Raw genomic sequence first — 20,216 nt, forward strand, 5'->3', positions numbered from 1 at the left:
GCACAACACTTGGCTGGCACTAGGTGAGAGGCCCTCACCTAGTCAAGCATCTGGAAATGAGGGATGGAGGCTAGGGCAGTGGGGAACAAAGATAGTCACTTTAAAAAAAAGACAACAAATGAGACCGGGTATGGTGGCACATACCTCTTGACTCAGGAGATGAAGGCTCAAGACGTTAAATTCAAGAATAACCATGCGCTACCCATAAGTCCTTATGAATACAGTTTGATTATTTTGTCCTTTTTTTAAAAAACAAAAGCACAAACTCATTTTTATTTATTTACATCTATGAGGGGTACAGCATCACATAGAGTCTGTGTCCAGACTCTGATTTTATTCAGTTACCTCCAGGAATCACTCCGGTGTGTTTTGGTTTATACACATCAGAACAACTCTTGCCTAGATAGAATTCAGTTTCATCTCATGCATAAATATCTCTGTTTTAAGAGAGCCATGTGTGCTCTTTGGTTCTCGATACCTTAATTATAGATAGCAAAAACAGTCCCATAGCCTTCCAGACATGCTTGCCTTTTAGAAGTCCTGTTTCCATAAGATCTCCATTAAAGGTGGTGGACACCTTTAATCCCAACACTTGGGAGGCAGAAGCAGGTGGATCTCTGAGTTCAAAGGCCGCCCTTATTTACAAAGAAAGAGAGAGAGAGAGAGAGAGAGAGAGAGAGAGAGAGAGAGAGAGAGAGAGAGAGAGAGAGAGAGAGAGAGAGAGAGAGAGAGTTAGTTCCAGGATAGCCAGGGCTACACAGAGAAACTGTCTTAAAAAAGAAAGGAGGAGGAGGAAGAAGAAAGAAGGAAGAAGAAATCCTGTTTCCAGCAGGCTTCTACATGCACCAAGAGGACAGAAAGAGCTTTTGTCCTGCTTTTCATCACTGTTTTTTCTTTTCTTTTTAAAAATATTTATGTATTTACTTGCGTGTGGGTGGGTGCACATGCCATGGCGCAGAGCTCAGAGTTGGCTCTCTCTTTTCATCTTGTTGAAGCAGAATCTTTTGTTTCTGCTGTGTCTTGTACTCTAGGCTAGCAGGTTCAGGAGCTTCCAGGCAATTCTCCTGTCTCTGCCTCCTATCTCACTGAAGGAGCTCTGGGATTACAGATGTCCACTACCACATCTGGCATTTTATGTGGGACTAGGGATTGAACCCAGGTCTTCAGGCTAGCACTGCTAACACTTTTAGCCACTAGGCTATCTCTCTGGCTCTTTTATTTTCCCTCCTCCCCTCCCTCCCTCCCTCCCTCCTCCCCTCCCTCCATCCCTCCCTCCCTCCCTCCCTCCCTCTTCCCTTCATTTGTTTTTTGGTGCAGGGTCTGTCTAAGCAGACCATGCTGGCTTCAAGTGTCCAGTTCTCCTGTCTGTCTCTGACTCCAAAGCAATGGGATTACACTTGGCTCACATGCTCTTTTTCCAATCTTTCTTTTTTCTCAAATAAGATGATCATAGGATGGAATATTTTTATCACTTTGATTTCACTGAACATGGTTGGTTTTTTTTTTTTTTTTTTTTTTTTTTTTGGTTTTTCGAGACAGGGTTTCTCTGCAGCTTTTTTAGAGCCTGTCCTGGAACTAGCTCTTGTAGACCAGGCTGGTCTCGAACTCACAGAGATCCGCCTGCCTCTGCCTCCCAAGTGCTGGGATTAAAGGCGTGCGCCACCACCGCCCGGCATGGTTGGTTTTTATAAACCTTTATTTTTTGATAGCTGAACAAAAATTGTTAATCAGATCTCTATGCCATGTGGATTCTGGGATCAAATTGGGGTTATCAAGCTTAGCGACAGGCACTTTTACATGATAAACCATCTTACTAAAAACCCTCTAGCCACAATTTCTTAAATTACTTTTTTTTAATAAAAATAAAATAATTTCTAAAACGAATGCACTTAGTTTTAATTCCAGAGGTAACATCTTTAAAAATAAAACATTTTAGGGGCCGGAAAATATAGTCAGTTGGTAGCATGCTTTCCTAACATGCATGAAACCCTGGGTTCAGTCTCCAGCATGGTATAAAATGGGTACAGCAGCACATGCTTATGATCCTAATACTCAAGAGATAGAGGCATAAAAGTCCAAGATCATCCTTTGCTACACAGTAGGTTTCAGGCCAACCTGGGATAAGTGAGACCTTACCTATGAATACATAAATACATAAAGAAAGTAATGAATAAAAGATTTTTTAATCTTTTTGAGATGGGGTCTCACTACGTACTCTTGGCTGGCCTAGAACTCGCTATGTAGACCAGGCTGGCATTGAACTCAAAGATCCACCTGCCTCTGCCTCTCAAGTGCTGGGATTAAAGGCGAGTACATAATTTTCAACTCAATAACAACAGCAATGAAAATGTCACCCACATTCTATAGCATAATTTCTATCTCTTGACTCCCTAAGTCTGGCCTGGTTTCTTTTAGTAATTCTTTCTTTGCTTATTTAACAATTTTACATGCTATATGCATGTGTAGAACAAGACACTGATGTCCAAGACACCTGACATCACAGAGCTTATATATTAATGATAGTGTAGGTAATATATAAGCAACAATTAAACCAAGATATTTTTAAGTTATGATAAGCATTATGAATAAATTTAAAAACAGTGATTCAAAATTGAGTGACTGGGGAAAATACCTTTTAAAAATACACTATTTTAGCCAGGTATGGTGACATGTTCCTGTAATCCTAGAACTCAGAAGGCTGAGGTGGGGTAGAAAGATTACCAAAAGTTTGAAGTCAGCCTACACAGTGAGTTCCAGACCAGCCTGTGCTAAAAAGTGAGACCCTGTTTAAACAACAGCAAACACATACAAAGAAAGCACTGTGACCACATGTGAAAATTTACGTAGAAGAATGTTTTTCTTACTCCCCTCTACTACTGTGTCACTAGTTTTAATAAGTGATATAAATGATGCTGCACACAAAGATATGTATTGATGGGTGTCCTCTTAATCTCCCAGTCACCCCGCCTGCTGACAACCACTGTTACTGATATTTTGAGTAACTTCCTAGAGACAATTTGCAGACAAGGCCACTCTTAGTAACACAAAGGGTTGATGCAGGTGACCAAAATAATAACTTTGAAAGAAGTCTATGATTTTAGCATCATTCATAAGATCCTTATGATACCAATGGAGGCAGAAATTTAAAACTGAACTTAGAATGTTAGATATCTTTTAAGGGATAAGCTCCTTACAGTCTAGCCCAGCACGGGGTAGTAAGGTTTAGGAAAAGGTGCTATACTCAGGGAACACACTTGTTAGACAAAGTTGTCTATGTACGTGTATTCTTACATATTCTAATTTTCTACACAAATGATGGCATTTTAGGGAACACACTTGTTAGACAAAGTTGTCCATGTATGTGTATTCTTACACATTCTAATTTTCTACACAAATGATGGCATTTTAGTTATTGTTTCTTTTTGAGACTGGGTATAGCTATATAGTCCAGGCTCACTTCAATAACATAATCCTCCTGTCTGAGTTTCCTGAGGGCTCCTTCTATAGGCATATACCACCATACCCAAGCAGTTGTGTAGTGGTGTGTGTGTGTGTGTGTGTGTGTGTGTGTGTGTGTGTGTGTGGTGACAGGGATGTAAACCAGAGCCTCAGGCATGCCAGGCAAGTGTTCTACCACTGAGGTACAGTTTTAGCCCTTAGTTACTATATACAAGCAATAAACTGACAAATGTTACATGTATAACTCAATCAGCTTGCTTTTTAAAAATTTAAACTTATGCCTTGGTATCATTCTCTATCAAGAGTGTTTCCATTCTCTTTATCTACTATTTGTATGTTATAACTAATTTAAGAATAATTCAGTGGCCATCTTTATTCATATGTCATTTGCAAATATATCTATAGTATGAATTACTAGAAATGCAATTTTGGAGCCAAAGACATGTCCATTTTCCATATTGATAACTATTAGGAGATAACACTTTAGATAAGGGTGTTGGGGAAAGCATGGGGAAGTGCTGTCAGTGAAGACAACAATAAGAAATCGGTAACCATGGAAGTTCTTGGAAAGAATATTCTGGACAGAAGAAGCATCACATGGGAAGGTATTAACCATGGAAGTTCTTGGAAAGAATATTCTGGGCAGAAGAAGCATCACATGGGAAGGTATTGAGGCCTATTCAAAGAGCAGAAAGGGACTCAGTGTGGTTGGAATATAGCGAACAAGAAATTAGATGAGAACAAGAGCTAGGCATCAGTCAATCTGATAGGCCCTTGTAGGAGTGCTAAGTCTAAATTTTATTCTGAGTGTATTCTTTCTGGCTTCCTGAACCACAAAGTTCATGTCTACCTCCACATTTAAAATTCCACTTTATATTCTTTGCTTGTTTGTTTGGAAGGGTGCATACTATGGTATATGTGTAGAGGACAGTCAGGAGCAGCTGGTTCCACCCTTCACCACGGGGGTCCTAGGTCAGCAGGCTTGGTGGTGAACCATCTGCCTAGCCTCTTCCACACTTCCTACCATGCCACTGCTTCTGCTCTCCTTTCCCAGATGCAATACTATATAATACCCCTCCACAAGCCATCTGTGCTCCCTCCCCTTCATTGCTATCCAGAGTATTTATGAAGGAGGAAACTGAAACCTAGAGAGAACTAGCCAGCCAAGGTCACACAATAATAAGTGACAGCCAAGAATAGATCCTCAGATCTTCTGATTTCAAGTCAGGACTATTTTCTCACAGTGGAAGGAACTGGATTGGCAAGGATCGCAGGCCTTTTCTTACCGAGAAAAGTCACATAGAAATTATCAGCTTCTTTCCAGCTTCTGGCTTAATGAGTCAGTTACTATCTTCTCCTTGGCTTTAACCCTCCTAGGGCTGAGAGAAGCCAAGCATAGCAAGCTTACTAAAACGGGACAGCACAAGGAGAGAGGAAGCTGGCAAATGTCCCTGAATGCCACAAGCAGAAAAGCTGCCCACTGACAAATGTTACAGAAGCTTCAAAACATCTCCAGCTACACCTGAATGCTGATGTGTGTCCTCATGCCTGCATCCCCAATGTGTACCCCATATATACACTTATACAATATGCACCTCTGTATATACACTTGAATAAAGTCATATATACTAATATAGAAAGTCTACTCACAAAAGCTGAGGAGCTACACACACAAAGACAAATAACCATAAATATATGTACCAAGAACTCAAACATGAGTCTGCCTAAAAGTACATTTACATTCCCACCTACATTCACGGCTTGCCTTTTAGAAACTTATCATCAAATCATTCTGGTTTTTTTTAAATAAAACCTTCCATTATTTGAAATAATCTCATTTATTTTACCTGCTTGTTATTATTCATGTCCTTTACAGGAATGTAGGCCCCATTGTGGCAGAGACCTGGCCTGTCTTGTCTACTGCTGTATCTCTAGCACTGGAAACAAGTTTGGTATGTGCATGATGAGCGGGAACAGATGTGCACAGCTCACATATGCAGAGCTCTCTGGCTGTGTGCACAAGTTATACATTATTGATATAGGTGCATTACTCATTCCAGTATCTTCTTTCTCTGTCACAGATACCAGGCTGGGGACCCTGGCTGCTTAGAAGGGGGAAGGGAACAAAACTTGGCCTTTTCAAGAACCAAAGCCCACCAGGATCCTTAACTTTTAACTGAACAATTCGGTGTAACTTTGAGATTCAAAGAGACTGTTGGCTACGATTGGGATCAAAGGGTGGTTTGCAGAAGAACAAGTACAGGGACTCAGAGTTCAGTCCTCTTTCTTCCACAAGGGAATTGTGAGATCAAAAAGTAAGAGGGACGGGGCTTGAGGTGCAGCTCAGCGGCAGAGCATTTTCCAAGCACGTGCAAGGTTCAGGTTCAATTCTCAGCACAATGGGAAAAATCTGGGATGTGCAGTGATTGAGTGAAGTAAATCACATGACTAACCTGAGCATGTGCAGGTGAGTGAAGTAGATCACATGACTAACCTGAGCATGTGCAGTGAGTGAGTGAAGTAGATCACATGACTAACCTGAGCATGTGCAGGTGAGTGAAGTAGATCACATGACTGAACTGAGCATGTGCAGGTGAGTGAGTGAAGTAGATCACATGACTAAACTGAGCATGTGCAGGTGAGTGAAGTAGATCACATAACTAAAACTTGACAGAGATAGGAAATTGTTTTCCCTCCTCTTAGCTTTCTATATGAGAGTAATAATATATATAAATGATATTTAGCCTCAATTTAGGGACAACATTAGAGGAATCAACTAGAAAACACAATACATGCTTTGACTAAAGGAGGCATCCAGTACCTAAACTTAGCTCCTGTTAAATTTCATTCAGTGGGGCTCAACGATGTCATTTTTTTTAAGTCTGGAATATATTTTTGTCAAAATTTTTAAAACTGATAGCTAATTTTCAAAAGTTTAGAACACCATAAGCAAAAGAGAACTATTAATGAGAGATTTAACTGATAGATTACTGGTGGACTTTGCCATAATCCTTACTCCCTGCCTCACTTGGAGGCCACAGTTAGTGGGAGAACACAGGATACACAGCCCTTCTTCTGCAGAGAGTCTTTTTAATCTATCCTTTTATATACCCTCCAACTTTACTCTAGTCCACTATTAATTTAAAGTATATTTAGGATATACTTTAAATGGCTCAGCGGTTAAGAGCACATATTGCTTTTGCAAAGGACCTGAGTTTGATTCCCGGCACCCATATCAAGTGCCTCACAACTGCCTGGAATTTCAACTTCAGGGAGTCAACACCTCTGACCTCTTTGGGCACATGCACAACTACACATACATACACATAAATAATAAAATTTTAAATATGTATATGCATATATGTATATGTGTGTTTTCACAGTTATTTCAATTGTCCCTGTCAAAATCACCAGTAGGTAATTCAGGGGTGTTATTCTTTTTGCTTAAAACACTCATGTTGGTTCTCATGCAGTTTTTAGTCCGAGTCCACGTACTTCCAATAGTCTATTAATTCTTACATTATCTAGTCCCTTTTTGTACTCACTTCTTGTTCTGGCTTCCTCTCCTGTTCCCTCCTGCTCCATACACTTGACCGCCTTAGTGCTTGGCAAACACACTTATCCCCAGAATCCTCATCCTCCACTTGTAGCACTGTTCCTCAAGATGCCCATGTGGCTTGCTCTTTCTCTTCAAGGTACTGATGAAATGTTGGCTTGTTTTATTTATTTTTAGACTGGGTATTACTCTGTAGCCCAAGCTGGGGTGGAACCACTATGTAACCTGGGCTGGCCTCAAACACACAGCAGTCCTCCTGCCTCAGCCTCCCAAGTGCTGGGATTACAGGAAACATTGCCTTTTCAGTGAGGCTATCCTTGACTATCCCATGGAAGAACACTCCTATCCTTCAAAATGAACATCCTCCATGGAGATCATTCATAGTTTCTCTTTCCCCCATCTAACCCCCAAACTGAAAAGTCTTTCTCCTTCCAGTGCCTTTCATTTCATTTTCCTGTGATTCCCTGACACACACAACCTTGTACTGCATTTATATGGGTCTTATTTTTCCTACTGCACCCTGAGGGCAAGGGTCATGTTTTCCCTGCCTCTTCCAACTAAGGCCAGCACAATAGGGTACTCAAGGTCATAGTCAAAGCAGCAGAAGGCTGTTAAGTGATTAACAACAGAGAAGACTAGAGATCCTTTCTTAATACCAGAAGAAAGGCGTCAGATTGGAGATTTTAATTCCTTACAACTATAAGCAAAGCCTGAAATAGGGTCAAAGGACTGGGAGAAAGGTGAGTGGCAGGCCCAGGTACTTGCCCAGCATATACTAAGATCCTCCAACCTGTTATGAGAGGAGCACTAGCCAGATGTTAATCTTGGGGGAAAGAAGCTATTGAGGGAGGCCCTAGCCATTTTCAGACAATTCTACCTCTGTTGCCTTCACCTAGTTATGCCCACTTTCATTTGTTGCCTGGATGACCACAATGGCCTCCAAACAGCCTCCCATTTTACTCTTGCCCCCTTTTATCTACACCATTCAGAAGCTCAATTAAAAACATAAATCAGACCACAGAGTCTCCTACCTAAAACTCCTCAATCGATTCCATTACATAATGAAGAAAAACCAAACTCCTAAACCTTGCATCTTCCTCTACCTCATCTTGTACCATTCTCCTAGTCTGCTTCCTAAGGCCCCAAAGACACCAGCTTCTGATAAACAGAACACCCCATGTTCACTCACTATCTTCCTGGAGTTCTTTGAATTGTTCTAGCTTATGCTAGACCTCAGCTTAATGTCAGCTACCTAGTGAGATGTCCTCTACTCATCCTAACAGCACCATCCTTTCTTGTTTTTAGCATCACATTCTACCCATTTTCTTTGTGTTTTTCTCAAGCTATACTTCTGTGATTTGCTTTTAAAATTGGCTGTTTTAGGGCCGGGGAGCTGGCTCAATCAGTAAAGTGCTTATTGCACAAGCATGAGAATCTGTTCAGGGATCTCCAGCCCCCAGTAAAGCTGGGTGTAGCAGCGTGTGCCTGAAATACCCGTGCTGGAGAGTCAAAGAGATGCAGATCTCTGTGCCTTGTAGGCTAGCTAGTTTTACTGGATTGGTGAGCTCCAGCTTCAATATGTGAGCCTGTCTTAAAAAATAAGATAGCAACAGAGAAAAAGACACCTAATGTCAACTTCTTGCCTCCGTACACACCTGCACACATGTGAAACACACACACCAAAACTAATAACAAATAAATGAAAGAAAATTGGCTGTTTCCCCTAGCTCCTGAAGGCAGAGGCCAAGCTGGTCTTGTTCACTGCTAAATCCTCAGTGTCTTACACAGAACCTTTTTTTAAATAGTAGGTACTTAAAAAAATTTTTTCCTGATGAACTAATAATTTTGAAAGATTATTATGGGAGTGAAGTGGGTTAGCACTATGTAACTATAAGTGGAGTAGTTAAGTCTCTTTAGAGAGCTGGGTATACAGAAAGTCTTTCTGTCAGAGGTATCCAAAGACAGGATATGTTCCTTTGGGAACTTTCTAATTCTGGAGCTAACCCATAGAATCTGAGATTTGCAGAGATACTAAAAATCAGATTCTGTCATGAGAACCAAGAAAATCAGCCTTTCTCAACATATATTCAAATAATGCTAATAATGCAGATTCTAAGACACCGTCCCTAAATACACACAAGAATAGGATTGTTGGGGCTGGAGAGATGGCTTAGTGTTTAAGAGCACTGACTTCCAGAGGTCCTGAATTCAATTCCCAGCACCCACATGGCAGCTCAAAACTGTCTGAAGATCTAGTTCAGAGGATCTGACACCTTCACACCAATGCACATAAAAAAGTTAAATAACCATAAAAATATAAAAAAAGAATAGGATTGTTCAGTGAAACTATGTACCTATTTGTACTAGATGCTTTCCAGAGAATGTGGCATTGGTATTTTTTTGTTAGAGTTTGGCATTTGAGACAGAATCTTGCTATGCAACTCACCTGGCCTCAAACTCCCAGTAATCTTCCAATGAATACTGGGATTACAAGGTGTGTGCCACCACAACGATCTTGAACTTCTCATTTTACAAATTCCCCCATATAATTTATATCTGTGAAGATCATTAAAATTAACTTTATGGCCTTCCAAATTGTATTTTACTTTATTTTATTTGAGTAGTATTGGTAATCAAACTCAGGGCCTTGTACATGTTAGGCAAATGTTCTGAGTTAGGCAAAAGAACTAAAAGGTAAAAGAAGTTACATCTCCAAACTTTAGTCTTTGGAAACCAAGTTTCAAACTAACCCAAGCTGGCCTCAACCTCTGGGAATTACATACATAACATTACATGCCTGGCAGAATAGGAATACTTTGAGCTGGGTGTGGTGGCACACGCCTTTATTACCCAGTACTCAGGATGCAGGTGGATCTCTGAGTTTGAGGCCAGCCCGGTCTATAAAGTGAGTTCCAGTTCCAGGGCTGTTAGACAGAGAAACCCTGTCTTGAAAAAACAGAAAAAGAATACTTTGAAACTATAAAAATGAAGAAATAATGTGAAAGAGTTCTATGACCCATAAAGTATTGCACAAATGTAAGGAACTCTGATGTAAGCACAGCCTCAGGTCATTTTCTCCTTCCACTAAGGGAGTAGGAAGTGGAAACAACATCATTTGACAAATTAGCAACCTAATGTTCCCCGTGGGTACTTCTGCTCTCACTGCAGCAGAAGGGCTGAAAGAGAGGTGGAGGGAGGCAGACCTCCAAAACTGAATACAGAAATCACCAAGAAGGTTAAAGAATAATGGAGCCTTTTGACATCTATCATTTTTACTTACTCTAAGGCACAGGAATAGTAAGTAATGGCCTTGGGGTTCCCGAGAAGATTACATTATTCTAAAGTACTGCTGTCCAACATAGTAGCCGTTAGCCATATAGAACTATATGTGATATATATATATATATAATATATATATATATATAGTGAGTGAAAAACAAGGTTTTCCTTCATTTAATTTTACTTTAAATATAAAATAACATGTGGTTAGCAGTCATCACATTGGGCACTGCAGCATGACATTCTAAATAGCTATTCAAAACATTTTCTTCCTAAATAACATGGCATTTTCCAAAGGGAAATGTTTACAAGACCAGGGAGGAAAGGCATGGAAGAAAACCAATGTGTTAAAATCCTGAAAACTGTATGGTTGAAGGAACTCAAACAGAGATTTGCCTGCTTCTGCCTCCTTAGTACCACTAATGCACAGCCAAGAAATTTTAAGAGACTAAAAACCAAGTTCCTCAATTTCTGTATGTCATCTTTCCTAACATTTATCTATTAGGAAATCTGGAGAGGATTTTCTTTTCCCACTCTATTTCACAATTACCCTTTCTCCTGTGTTTTAAAAAAATGCCACTTTTCTATCCTACACATTATTATGAAGGTATTTGAACCCTATGCCTCACATATCCTAGGTATATGCTTTCAACTGATCTATAACCTCAGTGTTGAAAGAATTTTCAGGGGCACTCTATTCCTATAACAACTATTTGAGAAGCTCATAAAAATAGATTCAGGGATTTTATTTCCTGGAGATTCTGATTAAATAGGTTGGCAAGGCTAGGGAGATGGCTTAGCAGTAAAGAGCACTGTCTGCTCTTCCTGAGGACCCAGGTTCTGTTCCCAGCATTTACATGGCTGTTCACAACCATCTGTGAATCTAGTTCCAGGGTATCTGAACCCTCTTCTGCCCTCCACAGCTACTGCACAGATGAGGTTCACGTATATACAATTCGGGCTTAAAACCTACACATACAAAATAAAAATAAATAATAGGCCGGGATGGAGTCTTAGACTTCTAACAAGATTTTCAAGTGTTTATATTTGCGTGGAACAATGAAGATTCCCTGGTTCTGAATATGGAGTTACTAGACCTAGATTTACTGTTTATCCCTAATTCAATATATGAATTTACACAAACTCAGACTCTACTTTTTTCCTCTGTGAAATATAACATGGAAAAAGAGAGCTGAAAGAGGGGAAAGGCTGGTGTTACACAGGATAATCGCTAGTGTATCTTAAATTTGTTGATTCTTTTCAATTCTCTAAATTCTCTAAATCAGTTTCAAAGAAAATATGTAGACACAGGAAGGATGGAAACAAGCAGAATTTGGAGTCAAGTCAACGAATGTGCCTGAGTTTCTACAGTGGATTTGTGGGCTCATTCATGGAAGATCCAAAGTATGAAACTTACCCAGAAATTGAATACATGCTTACAGGGGGGTAGAGGGAAAACTTAGCCGATATAAAGATCAAAGAAAAGTAATACCATACCTGCTCACCTGTTAAGTGAGTCAACACAGGTGCATCTCACTCCTCACATGACCACAGTGTAAAGCCGCTTAAAAGGTCACCCTCACCTGATCCTCACAGCTGCCCTAGTAGCAGGTAGAACAGTATTACTATTCCCACTTTAAAGTTACAAGTCCAGAGGAAGAGGCCTGCCAAGGTCACACAGGGGATTAAATGTAAACCTGTAAGTAGGGCCCAGGATTTGAATTCCAGACTATTTACTCCATTTCACCAAATGAACATGGAGAAATCACTCTCCTGAAAATCTCTAAAAGCACTGTGGGAAGTCAAGAACACGCCCATCTACTTTGAACTTGAACTGTGGCCAAAAACGCATTTAACATGATCTTTTCAACTGCTTCGCAATTTCCTGAAAGACTCACAACCTCAGTCAAGCAAGGAAGACCTCATATGCCAACTGTAATAGTCGTTGGTGGCTGGTGAGAGAGCTCAATGGGCAAGGCTGCTTGCTGCCACACCTGCCGACCTGAGTTCAAGTCTTAGAACCCACATGGTGGAAAAAAAGACCTGCCTTCGACAAATAGTCTTTTGGCCTTCACACACACTTACTCACTAAACAAACTAATTAATTAGTTAATTAATGTAAAAAAAGACAGTCCTTGGCATTGTCAAGAACCATGGGAGACACGGAGAGTCGTTTGCTCCTGGAGACATGCCTCCACATCTCCACACTCTCCCTTGAAATAATTTCCTTTTTTTTATATTTCTTTGTTTCCTTTTTTCACATTGATCCTAACAATTCATTCTTTTTTTAAGAAGATCACAGCTGACAATCATCTAAGCCCCAAGAGGACAAAGACCTGATTTCTCTTCCTTATCACCTAAATATTTACTGTAGCATCTGAAACTTACCTATGAATATCAAAAAGTTTAAAACCTGGTGCTAGAGCAGTATTTATGGATAGATGTTCACTAAATCTAGATACCTTATTTAAGAGTCTCTAACTTAATATACACTGGTATGCAATAAATAGCAACCAATTTAGTGTGTAGGTTACATTTTATTGGTTCTTAAGAGTGGAAAGATAGATAGTCTTATAAAACCATGACGGTTAAGACTAAAGGAAACTAAAAAGACATAGCAGCCATATATAATATTTTAATATTGTATGTTATACGTTAATTCTATTTAGCTTAGCCCTCTTGCTATAAAAGACAGCAATTTCCACAAAGTGGCAATGAAGTCCAAGGGTTAGATGGCAAGTAATACATGAATACTGATTTCCTTGTTTTGGGAGTTGTATTAGTTATAGAGGAAAAAGTTCTTGTTTATCTTACCCTCAAATTATTTAGGGAAAGGTTATTTGTATTGTATTTGCAACTTTTCTATAAATTTTATATTTTTCTAATTGTCATAATGTTTATTCATTTTAACTCCAGCTAATCCTTGTGGCAGTTCTTTTGGTTTGGTTTGGTTTGGTTGATGGTACTGGCGACTGAACCTAGGGCCCACATAAAAGCACCCTACCACTGAGCTATAGTCCTAACCTTCTTACTTATTTTTTATTTTGAGATTACATCTCAATAAGCCACCCAGATTAGACTCAGCAAGTTCCCACACACATATCAGAATCCCTAGGAGCCCGGGAAAGGAAACAATGTAATGGGCTTCTAGCTGTGCACCTACAAAGATTCCCCAGTGGCTTCTTACAACAATCTGTGATAGAAACAGTCATTATTCCCATTCTGCAGATGGGAAAACTAAGACTTAAGGAGGTAAGAACTGTTCATGTCTCTGTTGATGAGCCTCCTCCAGTAGCCAAACATTATTGGAAACACCTTACAGAGTGACTCTTGTTTTAATTTGTTTACAGGATTGTTTCCAGGTTTGTCAGAAGGAACTACAAGACTAACAAAAACATGAAAGACCTAATAATTTCTTTTGCCTTCCATATAGCATATCCTACAGAGCTGTTTCTTGAGTATGATAACTTAAGGAATGGAGCTGATTTGAACTCATTAATGTTTAGGGACAGTGTTAGAATGTGAGGAGCAGGGAGAATCCGTGAACAATAAAAGTGATCCTAAAGTAAAACAATGCTCAAAGAAATTAGAGTTCAAAAACCCTAGATGTGGAATTTTGAAGTTGTAATTAGTATATTCATAATTCAAGTGGAAGTAAAAGCAATCAAAATAAAAACTAAGATGGCTAGATTATGCATTAGCTCTTTTTAACAGGGCCTTCTTAAGCCAGCAAGATGGCTCTGTGGATAAGAACACTTGCCACCAAGCCTGAAAACTTAGGTCTGATGTCCAGAACCACATGGTAGGAGAGAACAGACTGTTGGTGGGAATGGACTGGGAAGATAGAATTTTAGTTATTTAGAAGAAGTTAACTATTATAGGTAAAGTATGAATGGAATAGAAGCAGAGGAAGACTAGGAAAGAACCAAGAATTCTCTTGTTTAATATAACATTTTTCAAAGGCACATGCTCATTTTTAACAAGAGTTAAATTTGTCCAAATAAGACTTTGCCTGTAAGCTCTCTGTCACTATTGTTATTAGTACAGCAGGTAGGAATGTTAATGATGATTTACATGTATGTATATAATGTAACAATTAGTCACAAAATATTAGGATAGTCATTCAGGGAGAGATAGTGAGTGAAAGACTTTATAGGTAGCAGAAAGAGTGAGAGCTAGTAGGTTGAAAGGACCCTGAGAGATAGCAAGTGATTTGGTTTTTGCAGCCTATATGGTGGCTCAAGGTCATCCTTGGCTACACAGCCAGTTAGACACCAGCCTTGGCTAAATATAGTTTATGAGAAGAAAGTGTGAAGAATGGTTGAATGGTTGATGGCTATTTTGTCTTTCTTTCTTTCTTTCTTTCTTTCTTTCTTTCTTTCTTTCTTTCTTTCTTTCTTCCTTTCTTTCTTTTGTTTTGGTTTTTTGAGACAGGGTTTCTCTGTAGTTTTGGAGCCTGTCCTGGAACTAGCTCTTGTAGCTCAGGCTGGCCTGGAACTCACAGAGATCTGCCTGCCTCTGCCTCCCGAGTGCTGGAATTAAAGGCGCGCACCACCACCTGGCTCTGGCTCTGATATTTTCATTGTGTAGACTAGAATCCCATCTCTAGGTAACTCTAGAAAGGTTCCAGTCACCAAAGCCCAGCGACTTTGGTATAGTCTACCTATCAATAGCACCCAATGCAGGCATCTCTACCCTGAATAACAAACTCTCAGTTTTCTGGTTCACACTCCTGCTTCCATACCCATTACATATATTTTACTTTTGAGACAGATACTCAAATAGCTAGGCTCGCCTCAAACTTGCAGTGTAGCTGAGGCTGGCCTCAAGCTCTTGATGCACCTTCCACCTCTCAGATGTGAGGGTTTGTGCCACCTCGCCCAGCTCTAGATTAACATTCTTAAATCTAGCTGTGGCCACATCATTTTTCTTTATAAGAATATTTTTGACATATCTTGAGAGTTGTGGTCTCTCATTCCCGAACCTTATCTGCTATCAAAGAAGTTGTTGCAGTCAGCAGGCTGCTAGATCTTTAGACCCTCCCATGGTGGCAAATTCCATGGACTCTTGATTCAAAATCGATGCAGATTCTGAGCACTTTTAACCACCCTTACACTGCCACGATTCCCAAGTTACCATGGCTCACCTAGATTCCAACCTTGTAACTAACTGGTCTCACAGCTTCTACTTTTTATTCTCAATTTAAAATCGAGGTCCTAAGTACAACCCAAGTCATTGCTCACGGCTGTCTAGGGCACTCCCATTTCACCATGCACAAAAAGCCACACCCGACATTGGCTCTCATGGTTTTAAATGATCCAGCAGCCTGTGGGCCTCAGTATTTCCCCATCCCTCATCTCACCTGTCTCCAAACACGCCGAGCATCAGCACATGCTTGCTCTTCCGTCTATCTGGAACATTTCTCACCCTACTCACATTATCTGCATGGCACACTGCATCATTTCTTTCAAATCTCTGCCCAAATGATGTCACCTATGCAAGGATCTTCCCTTTCCAATCCCACTCTGCACAGTCATCCCTTTCCCAGTGACCTGCATTTTTATAGAATATTTGTCACTGCCTGGTACATTTATGTGTCTGCATGTTTGTGTATATGTTCTGAGGACTGGATTCAAGTCCTTGTAAGGGAAGCTCTAACTGAGCTATCTCCTCAACTCCCATTTGTCTTATTTTGTTTGTTTACTGTCTGTCTCTTTACACTGCATAAAAAAAGAATTTTGTGTTTTGCTCAGAACAGTGCCTGGTATACAGTAAGTCATCAAGAAGTATTTGTTGAAGAAATAAATTGTTCCTTGCATAAACCTTTTAGTCTAAAGAGATTTGATGGGTTTTGTTTTGTTTCTGATCTAAATTATTTTTATTTTTTTGCAATTTAAAAAATTAAAGTATAATTACATATTTATACTCCCTCCAACCCCCTCCCAAATCCTCTCCTTACTCCCTCTCAAATTCATAGTCTCTTTTTAAAAAAATTATAATATTTTATATATGTGAATAAATATATAAATACAACCTGCTGAGTCTGTTTAGTGTTGCTTTATGGATATAGTTTCAGAGCTTACCACTCGGTGAGACTTGCGTTTTACCATTTAAAAACATAGTAATAGTGATTAATATCTAGTAAGCTCTTTCACCACGCCAGTATATTGGAGACGAGTTTGTTATCCTATTTAATCTTATTCAGTTGACAGCTCCATAATATAAAAGCTATTTTATGTATATTTTATTTTTTGCTCTGGGTTTTTGGAACTGGGGTCTCATGCAACCCAGGCTGGCTTCAAACCCTCTATGTAGCTATGTCTGGCCTTGAACTCCTGATCTTTTTGCCTCTACCTCCTGAGTTGCTACTGTTTAATTTTTTGTTTGCTTTTTGGTGAGAGCAATTTTAAATAACTATTTGGTCTCCCCAAATAGAATGAAAACCCTATAATATTAGATTTAACAAACCTTATTTGTTTTTTTAAAATTTCAATTTGAAAATAAATTAATTTGACCAACATGGCCAGTTTCTCTTTTCATCTGTCACAGCCGAGTGTTGGACTCCCTGAATGGGGCAGTGTCTTATTAAAGGGAAGAACAGCAGATGAGGAGTAAAACTACCTGGAGATTAGTATCTGTTTTATCTTCAAATTGGTGTATAACCCTGAGGGAAATCCCTGTCCCTCTCTAGCTAATCTTAGATCTGCTAATCTATAGAGAAAGTTGACCTATGTGGACTCTAACAGTCACTACAGTTCTAAAAATAATATCATTCCATAAACACTTATTATGTGCCAAGCTGAAGTAAAAGGCCAAATTCTTCTTGTGGCAGTTTCATTTTAGCTAACTATAGTATGCTCTTAGCTGCAGCATGCTCTTAAGAGTTCTATTTTCCTTGTGGGTTACTTCAGTGCATATATATGTCCCAAGACAAGAAAGGAACTGCAAATGTGGTATGCTAATAATGCTGCATTCATTAAATGACACTATTTGAGCTGAGAAGAAAGCGATACAAAAAAGAAAGCTTGCCAGATATAATAACTCATGCCTGTAATCTCAGTATCCAGGCTGAGGCAGGAGGATTGCCATGAGACCAAACTGGCTTGCAATACATACATACATACATACATACACACACACACACACACACACACACACACACACACACACACACACACCTCACAAGCCTGGGCTCAAATACTAGTACTACCAGAAAAAAAAATCACTAAACATTTTATTTTTTAAAGCATCAATAAAAAAAAGGTGGACGCTAACAGAGAAGACTTGGGGGGAGAGAAAGAAGGTTCTAGAATATACATATATACATGTAAGAAATTTTGGGACATTCTGAGTACATGACTAAAGCAAATACTACAAGGAAAATATGGGAGGCAACTGATGACTCTAGAGAAAACAAAAAATCTGTACAGAAAATGCAAAAGCCAGGACATAGCTCCATCGGTGGAACACTTTTCCTGCTGCGTACAAAGTCCTCAGCGTAAACTGGGCATGGTAGTACAGGTCTATGATCTAGTCGATCGTCGGTAGAGGGAGGTAGAGGCAGAGGATCAGAATTTCACGGCTATCCTCGGCTACATAGTTACTGAGGCTAGCCTGAAATATGTGAAACCCTAGAGAAAAAGCCACATTAATACATTTACTATACTACTCTTATAAAGACTGTGGTTTGAATTTAATTATTCAAAAATTATGTTTAGTGAAAGGGAGAAGATAGAAGGGTGTTTGAGATTAAAATTCTCATCTATGATAAAAGGAAGCCAATCTCTCCTTTTAAAACGGCTAGAATGGGGGCTGGAGAGATGGCTCAGAGGTTAACAACACTGACTGCTCTTCCAGAGGTCCTGAGTTCAATTCCCAGCAACCACATGGTGGCTCACAGACATTTGTAATGAGATCTGGTACCCTCTTCTGGCCTGCAAGCATACATGCAGACAGAACACTGTATACATAATAAATAAATCTAAAAAACAAGAAAGAAAGAGAGAGAGAGAGAGAGAGAGAGAGAGAGAGAGAGAGAGAGAGAGAGAGGAAGGAAGGAAGGAAGGAAGGAAGAAAGAAAGAAAGAAAGAAAGAAAGAAAGAAAGAAAGAAAGAAAGAAAGAAAGACCTGCTCCTGGAAAGCTGACCTCTAAAAAAAGACTAGAATGGGGCAGGGCATGTAGCTCAGTGGTAGAGCAGTTGCTTAGCATGTGCAATGTGCAAAAGTTTAATCCCCAATACCACAAAAAGCAGCAGCAGCAGAGGAAGCGGAGGGAGAAAAGAAAGAGAAGGAAGAGAAAGCAGTGTAAGAATATTTATAAATATGGGCTTAACAAGGGAAGCAGCTATATATCTAGCATACTTGCTCTTTATCTTATTATAACAAATGCAGTCCATTCATAGTTTACTACAAGCATAAAAGAATTGAAAATTAATTGTCCAGTTGATATCACCTTATTTAACAACATCTAATACAGGGCTGAATATCCAATATTTTTTTACAATTTTTTATTATTAAGTGTGTGTGTGTGAGAGAGAGAAACAGAGACAGAGAGACACAGAGAGACAGAGAGACAGACAGACAGAGACAGAGACAGAGTCAGAGAGAGCCAGAGAGTGCAGGTGCCTGTGGCATCTACAAGAGGGCATCGGATTCTCTGGAGCCGGAATTATAGGTGTTTTAAACTGCCCAGTGTGGGTTCTGGGAAATAAACTTGGGTCTTCTACAAGGGCAGTATGCTTTCTTAACCACTCAGCCATCTCTCTCCAGTACCCAGTATCTTTAAAAATTCTTGTTGAACAAGTGATCACGTAAAAGCCAAATAATACTGTCTTACCACAAAGTTATAGAATTTTGCATTGGAAGTAACTTTATAGATTACGCAATGCAGTACTTTCCAAATTGGTGTTCCATTGAACACTGGTTCTTAGAAAGAGTATTAACATTCATTGGGGCTCCAACACAGACAAGCTTGAGGGGGTAGTTGTATGAAGGTAGATCTGGGAGGAAACAGGGAGGATGGAGTTGAATATTACTGTAAGAAAGGATCAACAAATTAACAAAACATTTAATTTAAAAATAAATCTTGCCAGGTTACCGGGTGGTGGTGGCACACATCTTTAATTCCTTCACTCAGGAGGCAGAGGCAGGCAGATCTCTGAATTCGAGGCCAGCCTGGTCTGTATTGTTACTTCCAGTTCAGCCAAAACTACACTGAGAAACTATCTTGAAAAAAACAAAAAGAAAAAGAAAGGAAGAAATCTTGCCAGGCATAGTGGCTTTTGTCATTACTATGAGCATCAAATAAGGTATTTCTTCAGCTCCTAAACATAGTATCTAACCCTTAACTCAATAAAAGGTAATAATAACAATGATAGAGCTAGTGAAAACCCTAACACTCATTTTTTTTTGTTCCAAAGCAAGAATGAAAAAAAATCAACCTAGTCCCTTTCTCTTCTATATACACTCTCCTCACCTCCAACCATAAACCAAGAACAGGAGGGCCACTTGATTTTATGATGACTCTGTTACCAGAGGTTGTGTGATCTAAAGAAACTAATTCCCTTGATGCATTATTCCTTACTGAAATATCAAATCACTGATACTTTGCTTACTCTTTTTGGGTGATGTAAGGATCAAGTAAGTTGATGGAATTTACAGTATTTCGTGACAGTCCAGCGTGGATGGCAAACAACTGTAATTCCATCCGCTAATAGGCTGAGGCAGGAGGGTTGTTACAAGTTCAAAACCAGTTTTTACTACATAGCAAATACCAGACCAACCAGAATTTCACAGTTGGACTCTGTCTCAAAAAAATCTGGAGGTAGGAGCTGGGGGTAGCAAGACAGATCAACATGTAAAGGGCATTGTCCCCAAGCCTGATGATCTGAGTTCAATCCCTAGGACCCACAGTGTGGATGAG

At 39.5% G+C, this 20,216-nt stretch overlaps 1 protein-coding gene across 1 annotated transcript in view; it reads right to left on the reverse strand.

The window, feature by feature from the left end:
- Positions 1-20,216, reverse strand: part of Acss2 (acyl-CoA synthetase short chain family member 2) — a 41,229-nt gene that overhangs the window by 15,899 nt on the left and 5,114 nt on the right. The window lies entirely within an intron of this gene.

Source organism: Arvicola amphibius, chromosome 5 (assembly GCF_903992535.2).
Source record: "Arvicola amphibius chromosome 5, mArvAmp1.2, whole genome shotgun sequence".
Classification (NCBI taxonomy): domain Eukaryota; kingdom Metazoa; phylum Chordata; class Mammalia; order Rodentia; family Cricetidae; genus Arvicola; species Arvicola amphibius.